Source organism: Melopsittacus undulatus, chromosome 3 (assembly GCF_012275295.1).
Source record: "Melopsittacus undulatus isolate bMelUnd1 chromosome 3, bMelUnd1.mat.Z, whole genome shotgun sequence".
In the NCBI taxonomy this organism is placed as follows: domain Eukaryota; kingdom Metazoa; phylum Chordata; class Aves; order Psittaciformes; family Psittaculidae; genus Melopsittacus; species Melopsittacus undulatus.
Window position 1 is genome coordinate 28,311,311 of NC_047529.1, and position 17,218 is coordinate 28,328,528.

General features: G+C 45.1%; 1 protein-coding gene across 2 annotated transcripts in view; it reads right to left on the bottom strand.

Moving 5' to 3' along the window:
* Positions 1 to 15,447, bottom strand: part of HPCAL1 (hippocalcin like 1) — a 77,734-nt gene extending 62,287 nt beyond the window's left edge. The window contains exon 1 of one of the 2 annotated variants that reach the window (XM_031052777.2): positions 15,429 to 15,447. The gene's annotated coding sequence lies outside the window, so the exon portion shown is untranslated. Of the gene's footprint in view, positions 1 to 238; positions 351 to 15,428 lie in introns of those variants that run through there. The other variant, XM_031052776.2, reaches the window with a different exon arrangement.
* Between the last annotated feature and the right edge of the window lie 1,771 nt (positions 15,448 to 17,218).

Consider the following 17,218-nt stretch of genomic DNA (forward strand, 5'->3'; position numbering starts at 1 on the left):
TATATTTGTTTTTCTTCTAACCCCAAAGCAAACAAGGAAACGATGGAGCCGCAGAACTCCCGCGGCAGCGGCTCAAGCCAGGCCCTGCGCGCATCCTCAGCGCGGCTGAAGGTGGCGAGCGTTCGGTGAGCGGGTAGAACGCGGTGGCTCCGGAGCGGCCGGTGGACATGAGCACGGCAACCCCCCTGAGCCCCCTGCCCCCCGCGGTGCCCCCCTCCCATCCCACCGGTGTTCCCACCAGCGCTGTCAGCGATGCGGGTGAATTCGGTACCCTCGGCTGAGTCCGGGGTCGGTGTAGTCCCGTCCGGCTGCAGCCAGGCGGTCGCGGCTCTGTGCGAGACACGAGCTTGCCCAGCCTGCCCGCGCACCCCACCACAAAATGGAGAGGGTTTAGGGCTTGATGCTAATCTGCCTCCCGAGGGAGATAATTGGAAGCGTTGCTCAGAAATACGGCCTGCAGCACAAAGAAGTGAATCTTTCCGTTAGGATGTATCTCTCCCATCTCCCTCCCCAGCTCCTGCCCAGCACGTTTTCAAATCAAAAACGTATGGAGAATTTAATGTAGTTGCCACTGTGCCTTATCGGTAGCTTTCAGTCTGCTCCCCTTACAGGAGACTAAGTGAGCACGCTGAGCGCAGTCACTAGATAAGAACTATTCCGAGATGAAATCAAGGCCACACCAGGTATAAAAGATACTTAAAGATCTTAGCGACAAACCTTGGGAGGTGAGGGGGGGATAGGAGTAAACAGAAAAAGCACACCTTCCCCCCCCCAAAGCAGCAGTTTTTCAAAGCTTGTCTCTGCAGTGGGGCCAACAGATTTTTATAAGGACAGAAAAAGAGAGAAGAAAAAAGAAAGCACTAAACCCTTTCACATGTACTCAAAAGCTTGAATCAATTGAAACTGAATACAGAGATGCAAATAGATTAAAGTGTCACACAGTAATACCATTTTCTCCAACATCTTTCAGAAATAGTTCAACCATTTTGCCAGCTTAAAAAATAAATAAATAAAAATGTCAGCCCAAGGCAAAGAACAAGTGTGGAAACTAAAGAACCCAAAGTTAAAACTAGAAGCAGCTTGACCAGGAACATATAATGGAAAACTGTATGCAACCACCATCATTGTTGCCAACTTCACATGTTTGAAACTGGGTTCTCCTTGCAGATGATTACATGTGAGTAATCCCCATGACTTCCCTGTAATCCCTTCCCTCCCTGCTGTGGCTGTCACTGTGCCTCACCAGCTGCTCTGCCAGGGAGGAGATGGTGTGGGTGACACCACCACCCTCAGCCCAGCAATAGGTGGCAACTGAGCAAGTACCTACTTGAAGCCTCCTCTGTGATTTACAACCCTTGGGGCTGACATCTGGCAAGAGGAGGCAGTTTATGGCATTCAATTCCACTTTCATTTTTAACATGGTTGCTCCAACAGCAGCACGTTTTCCGTGACGCAGCACCACCCTTCATCCTGCAGCGGACAGGTTGTGAGATGAGACCTGCAGCCACTGATTCCTTGCAGGGATGCCTTGGTTCAATGGGCCTTGGTGGATGCAAGCACCCTGCCACAGTTTGGGGTGATTGTTGGGTGCGTGTCCTCACTGCACCCTGCTCAGCACAGTGCTCAAACGTTTCTGTCAGGAGCTGCCTGTGCTTGGGAACTCATGGACATTTTATGGTCAGTGAGTACTTATGAGAAGTGCCCATAGCTGCCCCTCTCTTTCAGCCCTCTAGCATTTTGTACATTATCCTAGGATAAATTGCATAAATACTGAAAATCTTTCTCTATTCAACAGTTATTGGGGAACACACAACAAGGACCAAATGAGACATTTATACCAAACTTCTTTTTTCAAGGATTGCACCCTTCCATTTGTAACTGGATACAGGATGGTGCAATCCCAATAGATATCCAACCAAAGAAACACTGCCAAGATTTCAGATGATTTTGAGTCCTACTGCTTGATAACATGCAATTCCTAGGTTATAGAAATCCCCTGGGAAACAAGGAAGGATGGCCTGTAGAAAGTTGTCAACTGCTCACAATCTCAAATTAAAGAAAGCCACATATTCATTCCTGCAATGAGTTTGAGGAGGTTGCTCTTTCCACTCTGCAGCATCCCAGTGCTGCTCACTTCTTCAAAGAATGTACCAGAGAATGTAGGTAGTTACTTTTTCATGTTAAGTGCTTAAATGCATACTTGAGTGTACTGCTGTGAGAACTTAATGTCCTGTGAAATACTGTACTCATCCTACCTGAAAGAAGGATGGAGAGGTGGGGGTCGGTTGCAAGTTACAAGTGGTAAGAAGAAATTGCCTCAACTGTGCCAGGGGAGTTTTAGATTGGTTATTAGGAAAACTGTCTTCACCAAAAGGGTTGTCAAGCATTGGAACAGGCTGCGCAGGGAAGTGATGAAGTCACCATCCCTGGGAGTATTTAAAAGATGAGTAGATGTGTCATTCAGAGACATGGTTTAGTGGTGGACTTGGCAGTGCTGGGTTAAGGTTTGGACTCAGTGATCTTAAGAGTATTTTCCAACCTAATTGATTCTGTGATTCTATGAAAGCATTTGTAAAATTGGGCCCATTGGGTCTTTCTGGCTTATTTAAAGTTCTTCTTTTGACAGTGTATGTTGTTAAGCCTATTTGTAATATATGATGACCTAGCATGGACCTTTGCAAACTTAAATCCATAGCTGCTCTGGCATCTCACCTTTTGTTTGATTTTTCTTTCTGCTTTTCATTCTGTTTCCACAGTCAGGAGTAAGAAACAAAGACGGATTAAATTAGATTCATCTGCATCATTCCAACTATGCTGGATTTGAAGATACTATGTGAAATTCCTTCTGCTGTCTGGGGTTTAATCACCGAGGGATTAGGTGGAAGCTAAAGTGTTTGAGTTTTGTGGCATGCTGCTATTCTTTAATATCTGCCATAATAATGTGAGCTTTATGAGGGTATTGCTAATCTTGAATTATTACCTGCCTTCCTGTGGTTTGGCATGATTAACTCAAGGAAGAGATGAAAGCGATATTTACCTTTTTTGAGCAGTTCATCAGCTTGACGTGGGCAGCCCAGCACCAAAAAGAACAAAGAAAGAAACTGCTGGCAAAGATTAAGGCTTCGTCCTGCTCTTTCCCTGTTGGTCTCCTGATACCTGTCATGGTTGTTGGGATGGAAAAAGCTGGCAGTATCCTTGAGGGCAGAAAATTGCTCCAGCCACTTTCATGGCATCTGTCTGGTGCAAAGCTTGTGTGGGTCTGAGAGGCCTTGATCTGCCTCTCTCATAACAGCTACGATGTGCTTCCACTGCAGGCAGTGACAGTAAAAGCATGTCTTCTGGCTGTGGACTGTGGACACGGTCACCCTGGTCATATCCACACTGTCCTTCTGGAGGCAGATAGCACTTCTGTGGGAGGAGCCACTGATCAGGAGTTTTGCCTGGGAAGGAGCTCCTCCCTGGCTGGGGCATTTGCAGGACAACCTCGCACAAGCAGTTGGAGGAGCACCCCCAGGAGCACCCCCCTATCACTGAGCTGTCTCACAGCCTACATTTGATGCAAGAAGGCAACCTTTCAAAAGACGCTCTAATTATTTTCTTCATCCTGTTAGAATCTTGCTTTTGGAAATCCCTCACTGGAGAATCACTTCAGAGAAACTCAAATGAAAATAGTAAAGGAGTGGTGCAGCCAATTGTTATTTCATTGTGATAAAGCCAAGCTGGATGACAGGTGCTTCGGGAAATAAGAGACAAAACTGTTCATCAGAACTATTTTCCTTGATAAGTTTTGTCTTCCAGTAATAACCCCCTGGGTGCTCATCTATAAAGCCTCCCATTTTTGTGCTACCAGATGATGGGCTTTATCAGTTTAACCCTTTGCACTCCTTTGCATTTCCAAGTTGGACTTAACAGGCAAGCAAACATAACTTGGGAAATGCCAGCTGCACACATTGCTCTCATCCGTAGTATGAACAGGCGGCATTGCCTAAGCAGGCAGACCTAGTATTTACATACTACCAAAACAAATATACCAAGGGGTTTTGCCAGTCGTCTAGATCACAGAAACTGGAGGTGGAAATGAGCAGGTAGATTTTTACAGTGCATTTTCCTGCCAAAGCAGGATTGTTCCCTGCAGTATCTTCTAGTGCGCTTTCCTGGCCTGTTTAAAATGACCTTGGAGGATGGCAAGAGGCAGGAGGGGCGAATCTGCCAGTACCCTCTAGAGTCTCTTTGTCTAGTTTGAATGATATAATGTGGAGCAAGGGCAAATGGGTTTTCAGCAAATTTAGCTACAACACAACGTTTAATGTAATTTTTGCATGCTTTTTAATCTCCAACCTACTTGCTATGCCTGCCACTGTGCCAGTAACATCAGATAGATTAAAAAATAAGTAGCAGAAATAGTGGCAGTACTCCATCTTTGCATGATTGCTCTGCTTTCTCTTAGCAGGAGATTGTCTTGGGTGCTTTCTTCCCCTACAAGGATAAATGAACAGTAAGAGCTGTAATGATTGGCAGTAAGCCTGAGAACAGCAGATGTGTGCCTGCACAGCTGGACAAAGACAAAAACTCACTCTGCTACCTACATTTGTATTAAGCTTGCCCCAGGGATATCCCAGAGACTACAGGGGACTTAGCTCATGAACAGTCAAAGCCGTCAGGCACATTTCCATGTATAAGAACACTTGGTGTCCTTTTCAAAGTCAGAGAGAGTAATGATGAAAAGAAATTTGGCTTCCTGGTTTTTCCCTCTGATAATAGAATGACTGGGGGTGGCAATATTAAAAAACATCAGCCCTGACAGAGATGAAGAATTTATGAATTAAACAGCACATTTTCATTTTATTTGCTGTTGTCTAGTAGCTTATTACATGGGAATCTAAAAAGGACCTGATTGTGCCTCCCAGGCTGCAGTTGCTATGCGAAACACTAAAGTTAGGTGGTTTAGGTAAGATTTTAATATTAAAACTTCTTACACAAAAAGGGAAAAACCTTGCTAAATAGGGAAAAATAAAAAGCCTCATTTCTCCCTGTGGTGCAGTTTTGCACTGAGGGGTTTGCCACAATGTTTGCTAGGATTTATCATCAAACAGAGTGTGGGGCCAGGGGAATTTCCTGTGCTCCATAGCTTGCACATGCTTATTTCGAGTTGCATCTACCAACAATCCAGTTACCCTGCAGGCTCTACACACAAAGATACCTGCTATCAGGGCAGAGCAGCAGGGCCTTGAGTGTCTGCCCATAATCCCGCAGCATTCCCACCTGGACTTGGCATCCCCACACAGGCTATTTCCTCACACTGGCAGCAGCAGCAATTTCAAAACACAAAATGACGTGTCTAATTTGTCCAAGCAGAAAATAATAGGGAGCCTATGAAATGGATGAGCTTCCATAGAGCAAAGTAACCTTCAAAGACTGTTGTGTCTGTGAGATGTAACAGAATGAACACTGGTTTTGTGATCCAACATGGCAGATTTATGCTGAGAAAGGGGGGATAGAGTAAGATGATTCAAGTGTTTCTATGAATCAATGCTGTTACATTTTCCATTCTGAACCACAACAGGAAAATGCAAAAGTCAGAAATTAAGTATGAGAAATACCAGTGTGTCTAAATGAAAATCAGTGGTTTAGCCTGGCATTACAAAAGCTTTAAAAGGCAAAACAAAACAAAGTATTTTTGTTCAATCAGGGCAATACTGAATGATATAGTAAACCTGGTATTTCCCCACAGGGACTTTCAGTTTTGCTCAGACCGCTTTTTTCATATGGCTGAACAAAAGAGGGAAAGAAAGAAACCCGACAGTGCTTTCTGGGATGTTGGAGCCAACAAGATGCTTATTTAGTGCTCTGCCAGCCTGCGTGCTCTGGGATGCCTTCCAGAGCCCTGTGAGAGCCGGGGGACCCCACACACCAGCATCAGGATGCTGCTGCCCCCCCACTCTGGAGTTAAGGGGCTTTTGCATCAAGTTTGCACCCCTCATCCAGGTTCCTGCCGGGACATCCATGCCCTCAGACCATTCCCATCTGCATAAATCCACCCTGAAATACTTCATACTGAAATTCCTTTTAATATCTGAAGGGGGCTTATAAGAGAGATGCAGACAAACTCTTTTGTAGGGCCTGTTGGGATAGGACAAGAGTAGTGGCTTTAAGCTGAAAGAGGGTTGATTCAAACTAGATATAAGGAAGAAATTTTTTATCGTGAGGGCGGTGAAACACTGGAATACTTTCCCCATCCCTGGAAACATTCAAGGTCAGGCTGGATGGGGCTCTGAACAATCAGATCTAGCTGATGTCCCTGCTCATTGCAGGCGGATTGGACTAGCGAACTTTTGAAAGTCCCTTCCAATGCAAGACATTTTGTGATTCTGTGAACACAGAGGGCCTCATAAAGCAGCATTTCCCACTTAGTACCTGAAGGCAAAGCCATGTGGATTATTCAGTGCAATTCGGAGGAAGTCAGATTAATTTTGGTACAGGCAATGGAGCACTCCTGTGTTGCTCCTGTTGGTAATTAAGAGAAAGCAAATCACAGGGGAGGACAATAAAAGTATTAATTAACAACACTTTCAACAAGGAAAAAGTAATTTTAAAAAGGTTGGTTTATGCCTGGAGAAAATACTTAAATAGGGTATTCACGTTGTTGGACATTTGACAGATGTGTACTAATAAGTAAATGGAGGTATTGATTCCTCACTTAGATAATCACTAGATCCTCCATGCTGTTGTAGGAACATCCCAGTTCTGCTACCATGAGCTTTGATTTCAAGTGAAAAATGTACTTAATTTCAAGCATAAGACAACCATGTTTCACTGACCGGCCTTCACCTGCAAAGTCCATGTGCATTTCCCATCATCTGGAGAGCCCAATACATGATCCTGCAAAGCTACAGCAGCCTGTAGGCTGAGCAGCTGCCTCCTGGCTTCGCAGGACCTCCAACCTGCTGGGTGCTGGGATTAGCTGGGAGGGTTTAGCTGGGACAGGCAGTGATGCACACTTGGTGCCCGACCTGGTGGGGGCAGGAGGAGGGGGAAGAAGAAAGACCCATTGACATGATGGGCCTCGGACAGGAACAAAGGGGAACAGCATTCCCCCAGGTGGTGCTTCTCACCCTATGGGGTTATTACAGCAAAATACAGAGGACTCCTGCTGAAGTGGGAGGACTTTTCCCAGGGGCAGGCTACTTTCTAGCCTTGCCAAGTATCCTGCCCTACCTTTACCACAGCACCACCAAAACATGCATTTTTCTGTAAGACCAACAGAGAGGAATAGCAACTTTGCAACTAAAATCAGTTGCAGCCTTCAGGGATATATAATCACCTTGTATCACAACACAAACCATGAGGCAATTTGCTTCAAGCAAAGGATATTTTCTTCCCTGTCCAAACAAACAGATAATAATCCTATAAGAGAGCCTGCTAGCAGGATTGCGGACAATGCATAACACCATGTTTTCATCAGCATCCCACAGTGATCTGGCAAGGTATCTGGTGCTCAAGGCACCTGCTGGTGAGGCCACTCTCATCTGATCCGCCCAGCAGCGTTCAAGGCAAACAGTGGCACAGCTTATTAAAGCCACAGCAGCTCCTCTGTGCTCAGATTGCCGTGCAAATACCACCAGATTTTTCATATTATGATACCAGGTGTCCTGTTTTATATAAAATGATACCCAGGCAAGGAAGAGCGATTCAGTTACTTCATGCTGGGGGTATCTGAACAACAGTAATTCTGTCTGACAGAGATTTTGGAGACATCTCTTCATGCTGACAGAGATTGAGAAGTAATCGAGTTCCTAAACCAGATGAATTCCTAAAAAATGCTGGAATGGGTCACCTTTTACATAAGACTTTTGGCACTGATTAATGTACAGTTTGGCTTCGGCCATGCAAAGAGCACATTTCTGCCCTTGCACACATGAACTCCAGGAGCAACATAACTGATGCTTTGCTTTAGGCCCCTTTTGGGAACAGCCAACATTTTATGGCATCTAAAATTTCGTGTTTGGTAATAAAAAGGTAGGTAAACAAGTTATACTAGCAGGGGCAGAAAACAAAAGGTAGGGACTCTGGAGCTTCTGGAGTCTTCCAGTGTCTTCCTTTCACATTGGCAATGCATTTTTCCATTGGAAAAAAGGTTTTTTCTCCTGAATCGTCTCTGCAGGAAATCTCCCGTTCTAGTAGGGTCCCCTCCTCCAGGCAGAGGCCAGCACTAGTGCCCACTCCTCTCCCCAAGGTAGTTCCCATCTCTCAGTGGTGGTGTTGAAATGAAAATACAGACAACCTATTAATAACTGAGCTGTAGACAATTCCAGATGTGGAATCTGGATTCTGAAATTACAGACCCAACCAAACCAGGCCTGAACCAGTAAAATTCGTGTGTGCTTCCTCTGACTCATAACTGGTTTTTCAAAGAAGTTTTCAGCAAAATTCTTCAGCAATTCCTGTGTTGTTGCCTGACTCATACTGAAACACCAAAGTCATTATTAAAGTGAAATTGTAACAAAGGGGGTGTGAATACTTTGCATTTACCAGTTTAAAATACATTAGAAACCATATTTCGCTGTGGAGCGTCCTTTGTCCAATAATGAATTACCATGTTATTTACAAAACCAAACACAAATCTGTCATATAGGGCACAGAGGAAATCAGGCACATAAGAAACAACAATTTTGAAATGTAAGGTTAATTTATTCTTCAATAAACCTTCATTTACCCTCCTGACACGTGTAATATTTCAGCATCCCATCCACTTTCAGTCTGAACCCCCAGTCCATGCCAGCAGGGAACAAAATGCTCAGCATAAAAGTTGGAGGTGTTCAGATGTCCTGGGGATGGGCAGGGCTACAAAACACATGGCTGTGAGCAGCAGTTCCTGACTGTGGGAGCAGAGGTGCACCCACAGCCCCCCCAACAATGCAAAGTGATGGGAGAGAGGAGTCGGGCTGGTTAGCAGATCACTGAAGCTTCCATCCCTGAGGAAAGACTTTTGTGCTTTGCTTCTGTTAAAGTGTGATTTGCTGCAGGAGGGTTGGTGATGTGATGCAGGCATCAGGCCATCACCCTGCCCATGTGTTTGCAGCACAGGAGCAGCAGCCTTTTGCCTGAAGCAAAGCTGTGCCTGGGAGGTATCTGGCCTCCTCCCCTGCAGTGGGAGCCCAGCTCTCCCTCCCTGGGTTTTGCCATGCCATAAAGCCCCGGGGCCTGTGAAGGTGGACCACAAAGGTGGTGGATTTAGAGAAAAAAAATATGGTGCAACAATGATTTCTTTGCTTTCTAAATTAAAACTCAAACTGTTGCTGCAAAAGAAGGGACTGAAAAAAATCCCCCAAGTCTGGGAGCTCATATTTACCTTCTCACCAGCTCTGCAGATATTTAATTTGAGCGTTGCTTCATCTCCTGTCTCCCTCATGTATCATCGCTAATTAAAGTACACACGCTGCACTTACCCAAACGAGGATGTGGGAGGCAGAAGAGACTCCATCTCATTTTCCACTGCTGTATTGCCTCTGCAGAGCCAACCGCAGGGGAGCCAGGGTCCTGCTCTGAGCCTGGCAGCTGCAGCATGGACCCTTCTCTTCACCACCGCTCTGTGCGATGGAAAACCCCCATGTGTGAGTGGCAGCTTCCAAGGGAAAGGGCTCAGTGGTAGTGACTCCCTAGGCAGAGGGGATGAGCTTGGCGAGGGAGGGAAGGACACCACACTGCTCCACACACCTGCACTGGAGACCACTCTGTCTCCAGCTGAGGAAGCCAGAGGAGCTGTGCTTGCAGCAGCCTCATAGGTCTGTGCTTTGGTGCCTCCACATCCTCCAAACACACCTCCTAACTTCCAGTTCAAGTGGAATTCAAGCAAAGCCTGTAAGGCTGTGAGGACACATCTTCCCCAGCCTGCAGCCCACAGAGACACCCTTTGGATGGGTCCCCCAGAGCCTGGCCACTCCTGACTGCATGTCCACTCACTCCCAGCCAGCAAAATGAGTTTTCTAACTTCTCCCCAGCTTCTGACTCCAGGCTAGAAGTGTATCCCCTTCAGCCACCCACTGCACCCCCGCTCAACTTCATTTCAGCCAGAATGGGGGGGGGGAGGGGGGGGAGGCTTTTGACACTGCCCCTTTCTGCAGGTACACTGCTCCCCATCCTCATTGCAGTCCCTCCTGACCCACAATGCTACAGGTGACATCCAGTTGTAACAAGTAAAGAGAGACTCTAAAGCCTGTGAACAGCAGTGAGGGAATGCAGTGATTATCTATGCCTCAAAAGATTCAAGAATCATAGAATGGTTTGGGTTGGAAGGGACCTTCAAAGCTCATCTAGTCCAACCCCCTGCAATGAGCAGGGACATCTTCAACTAGATCAGGTTGCCCAGAACCGCATCCAGCCTCACCTTAAACGTCTCCAGGGATGGGGCATCCACCACCTCTCTGGGCAACCTGTGCCAGTGTTTCACCACCCTCATTGTAAAGAATGTTCCCCTCACATCCAGCCTGAATCTCCCCTCTTTTAGTTTAGAACCATTACCCCTCAGGTCACAACAGGCCCTGTGGAAAAATCTGTCCCCATCTTTCCTATAGCCCCCTTCTAAGTACTGAAAGGCCACAATAACATCTGCCTGAAGTCTTCTCCAGGCTGAACAACCCCACCCCTCTCAGCCTTTCCTCAAAGGAGATATGCTCCATCCCTCTGATCATTTTTGTGGCCCTTCTCTGGACCATCTCCAACAGGTCATGTGAAAGGTGGGGAGAGGACAGGAGCAGCTCCTTTAATCCACCAGACTCCCGGGAATATAACCTCCTGTGCTGGTCCTTGGCACTTTGATTCTGGAACTGCAATCACAATTCAATTAGTATGTCCCTCTACAAGGTCCATGTCTTTCCTGTACTGAGCGCTCCAGACACAGATGCAGTACTGCAGGTGGGGTCTCACCAGAGCAGAGCAGAGGGCAGAAGGTGGTGTCAGAGGACAAAACATGAACACATTTGGCCAAAGGTCATTCCCCTGTCCCCGTCTGAAGCATCACTGTGTGCTCCACTCTACATCAGCCAAATGCATTTGTGTCCATAGAAGCTGAGGAAAAGCACTGCTGAGAACATCCACAGCTCTGAATAATTAATCCCCAGAACTATAAAAAGCTGTGAGGGAATGAAATTTAGAAAAATCTAGTTTTAGGATAATTATAGTATGAATCAGGAGAGCACTTGGACCCAAGACAGATGCATTAGTAGGACAACTGAGCACAGTGGGTCAAATTCGTACTCAGAAGAGCTCCACAGTCTTCTGCAGGGATCCTCCTGGGACTGATTCAGCCCAGGGAGAGAAGAGAGACTCTGCAGTGTGATGAAGTGAGTAGAAATCTGAAATAGCACCTCCTAATATAGAAAGCATACAAGAAAGGAGTGAAATGGTTTCAGGTTAGCATTCATGTCCCAGGGGTAAATGGGGAGTGATGTTTTCTGAAATATTTTGGTTTAATGCTAGTTTAGCCTGCTTCCTCCTGCCCTGCCTCCACTTGCATGTCTACTGTGTTTCAGCTGGTTCTCTAACATCCCCGTTTGTTTGCAGACCTTACCACATTTGGGCTTTTTTCAAAGCTCCAGATGATGGAATTCACGTGTTGCTTGTGAACACAGATCTTCAAGTTTCTAATCAGTTATATTCCTAGTCTGTATTTTTCATGGCAAGTTTGAAAACCCTGGGCCCTGAGTCATGAGCAACCAAGCAAAGATGATTTCTCCCATTTTCTCAATTTTTAAGCCAATCATTACAGTTCCAGATTAAGATGTTAAATCCTTGGGACTGCTTATTTAACTCACCAGTTTCAGGTATGGGGATGTGGGATTTTTAATCTATATAACACATGAGTCAGGCTGTATACTGGGCACATTTTAATTGAATACTTGAGGAGCCAGCGTTGGGTGACTGGGTTATGGCTGGCATCACATAACCCCAGTGCCCTCAGCATCTCAGTGGGTTCCCCAAGGCTCTGCACAGGGCTCCCCAGGACAGACTCTGGCCTTCACGTGTTGCTCTCAGGTAAAATAGCATACCCACAGAGAGGAAGAAGTTTACTGCCCTATTTTAGCAATAGCAGCATACCACCTGAGAATTCGGTTTCATGCAAGCCAGAATTGGCAGGTTGCTCACAGGCTAACAAACAGGGAGATTACCACTACTTCAGAAGAGTTGTTTAATGTCCAGTACCCTGTTTCAATGTGACTTTGGTGCCACAGGACCATGCACTTCCAGTTGTATCTCCTAGCCAAAGACAAGGACAGAATGGCAAAGGGTTCTGTCCCATGCCAGGTTATGTTTGAGCTCCCTGTTATGGCATTATTCATTCCCAGAACAAAGTTATTTGGTACAGTCATAGCATGCTATCAAACAAGTACTCTTTTCATAGTGCTGAGCTATGATTTTTTATAGACTAAGAGCATTGGCATCCTTCAAAGTGAAAAGCTCCCCTCTAAGCCAGTGCCATTCCTTGAACTTAAAATTTGCATAAGAGGAGGCATGTACTATAAGCACATATCTTCTCCTTCCTTTTGAAGTGAAGGAGCTGTTTGACACAAGACAAAGCAACTGGAGAGAAGAAGCAAGCATTACTGTATCAGTCAAAAATGCATCCAACTCTGCTGTGTGGTTCTTGATGAAAGGGGAACAAAAGGCCAACTCCATGAGACACAGCTCTTTAGAGCTCTTAAGTGGGTGGCAGGTAAAGCATCACATATTTCCCTTGTGTCCAAAAGCATTTAGGGTCAATTGAAGAGAAGAGGAGCTGGTAAGGGTAGAGATAACAAAGAAATGGAGAGTATCCTTATGAGACAAGTTAAAGCAAGTGGGAGCTGCAGGCACAGAGAAAGGCAGGATGACTATTCAAAGCAATGCTGACAAGTTAGGGAAAAGGCCTGGAAGAAAGGATGCAGTTCAGTAGAGATGCATGTGAGGTAGGCAGGAACAATCAGCTGTGCAAACACTGCCTGGGTTCAGCTGCAGCAGCTCTGCCAAGAAAAGGTCTGAGAGGGTGGTTGTGGATTGCAGAGTGAACGTGAGTCAACAACATCATGTTATGGAGAAGACAAATGTTCTAGGGTGGCTAAAGGAAGAGCAGAGCCCATACAATGGGAAATGTTATGTCCCCTTACTCACCAGCTAGAGTGGTGCACTGTGGCTTGAGGAGTGGCACTTGCACAGAGCCCAGTTGCCAAGCAGGGAGATGGAAAACACCCTGAAAGCGGAGGCTGGCTGAATTGGGCTTTAGCCTAAATATGTGAAGCCTTAAGGAAAACATAATCTCTGGCTACATAAAGTGTTGTCTTGAATGGAGGAGGATGTCTGCAGTGAACAGGAGCAATGAGATTAAATTAAAACAAGTAAGAGTCAGAGCATGCATAAGAATTTCTGCAGGTAAGGGCAGCAAAGCACTGGACTGTATGGCTGGGATTGAATTTTCCATCACACTACAAACAGGTCAGACAAGTGGTGGTTAGAGATGCTAAAGTGGTACAACCTGCCTTGAGGCTGGAGGAAAGATTAAATGAGCCCTTGCGAATCCTTCTGGCCCTGTTTTTCTGTGATTTATCAGAGGATTCACAGGTGTAGTTTTCCACGTTTTCATGGTTTAAAAATGCAGCTTTGCTGGCCAACACCACAGTGGAGATGTTGGGAGAAAGAGGAAGCCCTCTTGTCTAAGCCCAGTGACACCCACCACTTCTGGAGCAAAGCCCCCATGAAGTCACCAGCAAGCTGTGCTCTGGTCTTCTCAGGATCTGAGCAGGTAACACTCAAAGCTTTTCTCTCCAGTTCTTGTGGCACTAAATTATCAACAACAAATTACATATGAGACAAGAGCAGTATTTCAGTTCCATTTCCAGGTTGTTTAACCCTGTTCTCTCCCACCATCCCTTAACAACTGTTTGGTCTTTTCAAAGTCAAGGTGAAATAAAAGAAAACTCAGATTCCTGTCCTGGAAGTGCCAATGCCAAGCTGTTGAGTTTTCTGAATTCCTTCTGCTTTTGTAGCAGAAATTATTCACAAATTGAGATTCACATGGCCTTTCAGTCCCCCAGAAGCTATTATGGATATATTGGCTCTATTCTAGTTCCTTCATTTGCTATTTCTGGGGAGCAGTAATGTCTCCTGCTGCCTAATAGCATGGTGTGTGACAGAGAAGGACAAAGCCAGACTCTTTGCAGATATGCACCACAAGAGGACAAGAGACAGCTGTCACAGATGCAGCAAGGGAAACTCTGGTTAGAAGTGAGGAAGAAGTTTTCATCATGAGGGTGGGTGGTGAAGCACAGGAAGAAGTTGCCCAGGGAAGCAGTGGTACCTCCATCCTGGAGTTTCAAACTGAACGGGACAAGCCTTGGACAGCCTCACCTGATTTCGAAGTTGACCATACCATGATCAGAGGTGGGACTAATACCCCAGGGGACTCCTCTATGATGCCAGCGTAAATTTCCCAAGTCACAGCAGAATTTCCCATACTTCTTCATACCTCAAACACTCTTTTCTCCCAGATTTAAGTCGCAACAATAAGCACGTCCTCCCAGGCTGTTCCAGCCCTACCCAGCGCCACCAAGCAGCTGACCAAGGACTTGCTGCTGGGTCTGTTCCACACCTTATCCCACCCCTCAGCTCTCCTTGGCTCACTTCTGTTGCTGGGCTCTGGAGACTGGTTGATAAGGACAAAAGTCTCATTTACCTGTTTTGTCTTATTAGAACAGATTGCAAACGAGGTACGTATACCAATATGGTCTCAAAAAAAGGGAAAAATTAATGAAAACCTGTTCTTTCAGTGCTATGCTACTGTAGCATGGGAGACAATATATGCCCACTCCTCTCCTTTTCTCATAGTGTTTGTTGGTTTTTAGGGTTGTAGTAAATCCACCAAATGTCAGCCAGAGAAGAGACACCATGACAATAATGGCTGTAATCTCAAAAAGCACTTTATGAAGACTGCAAAGCAGAAAAAAGGTGAAAAAAACATCAAGACTTTATTGTGAAGATGCCTGATCCTCCCCAGTCTCACACGTTTTTACATAGCTTTGCTCACAACTCCACCAAACAATATTTGCCTTTCGCTCTACGTGCTGAATGTTTCACTGGGATTGCAGGTCACCAGAAAGGGTGGAAGCCATTTTGACTTTCAGAGCCAGCCTGATCTGCCAGCACAGTCATTAGGAGATGATTGTCTTGTAACCAAGCCAGTTTAGCACAGCTCTAGAAGCCCTATGCTGATAAAACCATGAGTGATAGTACAGGAAAGGAAACTATCCTGTCTTCTTGCAACATTCTTCTGCCTATTACCTACACAACAATTTTTATGTGTGTCCTATTTCTTTGCATAGGGGTCAGATACTTAAAGCCAAGACAATGTTTAAAAACAGCACAGAAACTTCTTGGTTAAAACACTAAAAATCTGAACCTACCTTTGCATCCACCATTATAGAGAAATATGCAGGGCTGACAGGGCTCTCATTGCCTTCATGGTGTGGCTCTCCTGATAAGCGGGGTACTTAGTCATAGGAGGTGCTAAAAGAGCTTTTCCGGGTGCTTGCATAGGCATAGGATGGACGAGGCAATCGATCTGGTTGAATTTAAAAAGACAGATTTATGAAGAATAATTGCCTTCTAACTTGGCAGAGAATGTGTACTGCCTGTAAGGGATTCACAGCTGTGTCCTGTTCTCATGGAGTTAACCGAGCTCAGAAAAAAGCATTTGATCTATTCTTCTTCCTTAATTCAACATAGCTGAGAATCTCCCAGGATATTTCTATTCGAATTGCAGCAGGCTTTCCATTTCAATGTGTTGGCAGAGAATATCTGTCACACTGATGGCATTCTCTACATGGAAAGTATCATCAACACTTACAGTAGACAGCAGCAAATACATCACCCGAATGGCTGTGTTGTAGGAAAAGCGAGATGGGCTACCTTTATCTTTGACTATGAATACAGGTTGCCTTGAGCTACATTCATTCTGCAGCCAGATTCACAGATTTTGTACCACAGAAGTGCTAGATTGACACCTCTGGCATTTAGCTTCAGCTAAAGCTAAGCCACAAGTAAGTACAAAACAAATAGATCAAGCAGCAGAACCACTCATGTTCGTAACAAGCTTCCAAACTTCATCCATCATTTCCTGCAACTTTGTGCAGATGTCTGACTCCCACATTTTAAAAAGACAGACTTCTTAAAACCAGTTCATACTGCACAGTACTTGAACACAGCTGGAAACTCCCTGTGTTACCTTCCTCCCAGGAAAAAGGAGGCAAAATCCCCTGCAGGAGCTCCTGAAAAGTGAACACAGAATTGAGTAATTCAAAAACCATGAACCAGAAAGAAGAGGGGAAAGAAAGTTTCATTGCCAAACTGATGCTTTCTTGTTTTTTCTTTTGTTTTTTTCTTCTGCACACACAACACTGCTGCAATAGGCCTATGTTGAGGGTAGCAGCACTGAAACCAGCACTTACAGAAATATGATGCAGCTACCACCAGAACCAGTTTGCAGACCCTCTGTTCACACTCTGAAGCTCATCATTTATCTTCTTTTGTTTATATGAATAACCTGAGTTATAGGTTCATATTTCCAATGTAAATCATTAATACTGACAGAAAAGGCTGTTCCATGAAAACTGTTTCCAGGGAAGTGTTGTTTATGCATGAGTTCGATGTTCTCTGCATATGTTAAGCACACTATTTCTTCATTGGGAGTGTGTCTCAAGGCTAGTTCCTTTTAAACAAACCTTTGCCAGGCAAGAAAAAGCCTATTGTGACACACACAATATCTGTTAGGCTCTGTTAGATGTAGAGGGATACAAACATTCCCCAAGTCTGTGTTAGGACATGGACACATGCCAACTTCTCCCTCCACTCTGCAGGAAGGAAGCCCTGAGTTTAGTCCCATCCTGGGGTCTGAAGCTGCAGGGGACAGGGACAAAAACCCATGTCTCATTTTAGATGCAGCTGAAGAGCAGATAAAGCAGCACTCAATACGAAATTTATGTTAATATATTGATAAAATTAAATTGTTAAGTTATATATTTCTGCTGAATCCAATAGTTGAAACTTTTGAATCCTCCCCAGTTTTAAAAGTAAGACTCTGACACACTTTTTCATGTCGATACGACAATCAAAAAGGGCAATGTAGGCCATCTCTGCCAGAGAAGTATTGCCCTAGAGGGGAATTTTTCAGTCTTATTTTAAATATCGCTGCATT